The 5,598-nt window shown below is 38.4% G+C and overlaps 1 long non-coding RNA gene across 1 annotated transcript in view; it reads right to left on the reverse strand.

Annotated features, from left to right (window-relative positions):
• Positions 1–4,942, reverse strand: part of LOC104391922 — a 171,666-nt gene extending 166,724 nt beyond the window's left edge. Inside the window, exon 1 of the long non-coding RNA XR_719871.1 lies at positions 4,630–4,942. This is a non-coding gene — a long non-coding RNA (uncharacterized LOC104391922). The remainder of the gene's footprint in view (positions 1–4,629) is intronic.
• Between the last annotated feature and the right edge of the window lie 656 nt (positions 4,943–5,598).

Consider the following 5,598-nt stretch of genomic DNA (forward strand, 5'->3'; position numbering starts at 1 on the left):
TTTCCCTACATCAGTTCAGCCTGATAAAAAGTAACCATGAGGAACAAGATTAATTGTACGTTAAACACACTGCCTGGAATGCACTTGTGACTTCATCCCCCAGTAGCCCTTGAGGACTAACAAAATATGTGACTTATATTACTGTGTCTATGCAATCCAGTCTTAGTTGCACTATGATTAACCCTCTTTTAAACTCACTGTCAGGTATATGAGTCTCGGTAAGTCAACAGTACTATGACTGTTTTCCAAAGTATGTAATTTACAGAGTTTTAAACCTACTGCCTTTATCTGCCTTTATGAAGTAGTTTCAAGAGAAGCCAAGCAGATGATGGAAAGATGTCTAAATTAAGCAGTGCAACACTACGGTTAATTAAGAAAATTAGAGGACAGGCAGTTAAATGATCTGAGTTTTGAATGTGATGTCCTTCAGTGGGATTCAAAGAAAACCAGATGTTTAAAATAGGTCAGATAATTCACTTCCTGGAAGCAACTGCTTGTTTCTTCTGACTGTAACAGGACCCTGAGGTGGTCAGCTCAGATGCAGGTGTCAACAGCATAAGCATCTACATTTCAATGTGTCTGGTGTCCAAATGCCATGGGCAGAGACCAGACACTTAAAAGGGGGATATTGAAGCAGCTGGAGGTTACAGTTTGTGAAACCACATTAAAATAGATCTATGTGCAGAGCTTTTGGCTCCCTCCCCCTTTGTTACTTTCCCCAAGGAACATGACAGTAAGTGTCTTCAATAACAGGAGTAGTAAAGATGTGGCTCCAAGAGGTCTGGGAACACATCAGCCTTAGGATGGGAGTGAAGTTATCAGCCTCACAGGTCACCAGAGAAGCAAAGAAATCAAGGAAGTCTTTGTGTGATAATTATAGTCTAGAATTGAGCTCTCTGGGGCTCTACTACTTTTTCCACTGTGTTTCATTTTTGCTAATATTTTACCATTTACCTTAATAGGATAAAGTATTTCTTTATATCCTTACTTCATATCTAGTGACCTGATAAATACTGTGTGCTCTTGGGAGTGATGAAAGTAATTAGTAGGTAGTAGATTATTTTTAGGGTTTCCTGTACCTTATACAGGCCTAGGAGTCCCCGGGAGCCTACAGCAAACCTTGCACACCAAGGAGATGAAAAATGTGACTAGCTGCCAGACTTGTGGAAGGACTCTGTCTTGACAAGTGTTGGCCCAATATGTTATCAATCAGCTAGTGGAGGAGGACCAGAGACATGGGACCACTCTGAGCCAGGTGCAGCCGTCTTGCTTCATTTGGTGATGAAGAGCTTCAGGAATGGCTCTTGTTGAAAGAAGACCATAGCTAATTTGTTAAATCAAATGGAAACACAGCAAGCCCCTTGTAATGCCATAAATCATTTGCAGCTAGAAGAGAAGAGAAATGTAAAAGTCTTTTATTACTAGAATGAAAAAAAAAAATAATCCTCAGAGGTGAAAATCTAAGCATTTTGTCATCACTTTTCAGTTCTTCAATTCAGCTGACCAGAATGTAATGCTAATAAATAATCCCAGCCGGGGAAAAACGTACTATGGCACGTTCTTAAGTACTTTTGCAGAGTCCTGAGAAAAGTTTAAGAATCTGGTCTCTCTCAAGAGAAAGAAGCTGATGAAATCCCATCATTATTGCCCATGGCAATGTTGGGATTTTCCCCACATCAACCTGCTGCTTGCAACTCAGATTTGCAGTGACTTTATATGGAGAGCTGGAGTTGTGGAAGAAATACAGAATTATGCTTTTTCCTGTGAAGAAAATTCATAGCTATGTTATCAGAGTTTCTAATTATAAAACTTCTTTAATGTTTTACTAATAGCAGGGGAGGGAAGATGCCAAAATTTATGGTATTTCACAAATGAGATTATGGGTTGATTTCTGATTGGATGACAGGACCTGAATAATAAAACTCATAATTTCATTCTATGTTCATCTAGTGATGGCAGAAGTTCTTTGTGTATAATAGCACCATTTCTATTCAGGAATCTTGTTAACAGTTGTAAACTCAGATTATCATTTTTATTAGCCTAGTGTTTCCTTATTTCTGTGTTACTGACAGGAAATTACAGCACGTTTTCTGGTCTGTGTTTTTTATTTTCTTTTTGTTACAATGAAAGCAATTCCATTCAACTAGAAATTTCCAAGCACTGGGTGGAAAGCAGTATTGCTAGAAGCCAGCAGTGATTTAAAGTGCGCAGATTAATTAGAAATACATATATTTAAAGACTAAATTCAAAGAGAAAGTAGATTGGTAGATTAGGTTAGAATGGGTGTTTTTAAAGGTACAGATATTTGGCTTTTTATACTTAGTGACTTCAGAAACAAACTCATGTCACCACACTCAGCATTAAAACTTGGCTGTACTATGCTTTCATGCCACCTCATAACACTAACTTTGCCATCACCTCTATAACTGAGTATCCCTGGCTACATTCAAGCTTTACTCCATGCAGTCTGCTCCTTGCTAAGATGTTCACCAAGAGCAGCGGGAATCAGCCACCATGAACTTCTAATGGCTTTGGGTGATTAGGAAACTCAAGTGAGAGTCTAGGTAGTTGTTTCACCCCATTAAGCCACTTGGGCATTGTAAAAGCACCGTTTCTAGGAGAGTGTGAGACTACAGCTGCATAATTTACTGTCAACAGCCTACGGTTTATTCATATTACATCAGATACGCTTCTAACTGTCAGTTGATACTGAGTGAATAAAAACTTATTTCCATAACAAGAACACTGAATCCAATCCTTTTCTGCTCTAGTTTTAAATGGATGGGAGTTTAAGATTACAAGGGACAAAGCCTAATTTTCTGGGCCTTGCACTTGCAGACCTTGGTGTTGGGGTGAGGGGAGGCAAGTTGTGAGGGCAAAAGCAAGATATGGGAGATACAATGACCTCGTTTCACAAGACACCATCATTTTCTGGCCAAGCAATGTAAACTTTCTGAAAAGTATTGCAGTGTTTGAAATTGAGGCTAAAATAGAGTGATGAACTTTGGCAAGTGCAGTGTCCTTAACCTTGTGGCCTAACAAAGTTACTGTGAAGGAATGTGATTTTCCATATGGCATTGGCACATTGTCTCCTTCTCTCTAGAGACATGTAAAGAAGCCTGTGTTTAATCCCTGGCTGCTCCTCATCTCCCCTCTCCTTGCACAAGTTTGCTCCTGTGATCACATTATGCATTTGCCAAAACAGACCTCAGAATCTGGATAATCTGATGTATCAATCTAGAGGTGTTTAATTTCAAGGCATCTGTTTGTTTTCTGTTTGTTTGTTTGTGTTTTTCTTTTTATTTATGTATTTTTTTAAATATTGAGGAAAACAGCTTTCAAGGAATTGCAGGACTGAATCACACTGGCTTTCTAAAACCATTAGAGTTCTCTGAAATATCCTATCCTATGTTCAAAAGTTTTCTTCAACATGGACACAAACCTGTGAATAACGGTAAGGGTAGTGTTTATTCATGTAGTTTATTCTAAATACTTCAGTAAAAGCTTACACAATCAAGTATTAAGTGTAAACTGTTGCAGGAACTATAGGAAAACTACATGAAAAGAGAAGTAGTTCAGCAATTGTAAGATCCAGTTCTGCATGTACTCAGTAATTTCCTCTTAAATACATGACAAGCTCAGCCTTCCTGTTGATTTCAGTAAGTATTGTAGCATTTACTCCTTGGAAAGCCTGAGAAAAAAACCTGTCACTGTATACGTTTTATAAGGACAAACACAAAGCAGAAGCAAAACACATGTCATTTTCTAAATGAGAATGGTATTAATAATGAAGCTAGAAAGCAAACCTTGGAAATCGAGGGACTTGCAAGGCAGGAGCTGCAACATGTATAAGACAGACCTGATTGTATCTGGCAGGCTTTTATTCATAGGAAAAAACATCAAATTCATTTTTTACATATGCAACACTTGGTATTTAATTTCAAAGTTTGTCAGCTTCTTGCAATTAGCTACTACAATGGTATGACGAGACAAGAAGTGGAACATCCCTTCCCCCTTTCTCCAGAGGAACAATGCAAGGGACAGCAAGAACTTTACCCAGCACTGGACAACAATAAATCCTGGATACACTGACCTCACTTGATGCAAGCTGAAAAATATTTATTTATTTTTTAGAAAAGTTTCAGTGTTGCACTTTTCTACCAACTAGACAGCTGAACTGGCAGAATGATACCCAAGACCATCTCCTCCACCCCCATCTCCACCCCCGTCGTATCAGTGCTTCAGGCAGCAATCATTAAACAAAAATCACACACACAACCCCCCCCCAACTAAAGTATCTTTTCTGATAGGTGCGTGGAACAGAAACCAAAAAACAGTCAAGTCCTCATTGTCATAGTGCGACAATCACAGCATCGTTTCTGTTGAGCAAATAGTCAATTCACAGAGAGAAAAGCATCATGAGGACAGACAGGAAAGCTGTTATTATCCATTTTAAGTAATAGGAGAAGGTCACATATCAAGCGGTTACACCTTTTCATTACATCCTAACCCTCCACAGCAGGGGAACTACACTTATGACTGTGTTAGATATACAAAAGCTTTCAGCTCCAAAAAAGGAAAAGAAAAGATGGGGAAGGGAAAAAAAAAATAAATATAAATTCATCTTACCAGCACGTTGCAGCACCAACTTGCTTGAAGAAACGTTGCCTTTACAGGTTTCTCTTTTAATTATCCTGGAAGCAGAAGGGGGAAAAAAAAAAGAAAAAAGAAGACGACGAAGCAGGGCTGTTAAATTAGCGTGTGCTAGAATCTTTTCACTTTGTCGCAGGGTAGAAAAATACCAAAAAGAAAAAGAAATAAAATAAAAAAAGGCACGCAAAGAAAGGAAAAGGAAAAAAAAAAAAAAAGGAAAAGAAAGCTCAGTAATTTAAATTTGCTGTCAGTTCAGGCAGCATCGCTCTGTCCCGCCCCTCTTCCCACTGGGTTCTACTACCTGCAGGGCTGCAACTGACAGCTACTGTGCAAACAAAAAAAAAGGCAAAAAGCATGCTGGGACCATGCTGTCTGCTGTCTGAGGCTCTCTCCACTTCTGATGAGTGAAAATCAGTAATGGAAAGGTTCTGTTGTTGTTTGCTAGGATTTTTAAGTTTTCTTTGCATTAAATTTCATTTATTTTTAATTGATACGATGCAGCACGTGACAGAAACTGGTGGTTGTGTTTCTCAGTTCTCCCTCAGGATGGAAACTAAGCTGAACAGATTGATTTAAAATAGTATGGTATCTGTAGAATATACATAGAGGTTTGCCATGCTGCACTTTGCAGTCAGCCCTTCCTGTAATACTGTGTACAGAAATCTTTGTTTGAATGAGAAGTCAGGAAAACATTTCAACAGAAAGCAGTTACAACTCTGGCACTCAAAGAAGTTGCCAGTATTGTTTTTACTCTGCTTTTAAGTTTTCCTTCCAAACTTTTTCAAATAATTTTTGAGAACAAAAACGAAGAGAAGTCAGAGGCATAATGAACAACTGGCACAACACTTGTGGAAGAAGAATGAACTAACAATCACAGCACATAAAAAGCTGTGCTTTTAACCAGATGTTTAAAACCTTTTTTAAAGATCTGTGCTGGTGACTATT

The sequence above is a fragment of the Chaetura pelagica genome, unplaced genomic scaffold (assembly GCF_000747805.2).
Source record: "Chaetura pelagica isolate M959 unplaced genomic scaffold, ChaPel_1.0 scaffold66, whole genome shotgun sequence".
In the NCBI taxonomy this organism is placed as follows: domain Eukaryota; kingdom Metazoa; phylum Chordata; class Aves; order Apodiformes; family Apodidae; genus Chaetura; species Chaetura pelagica.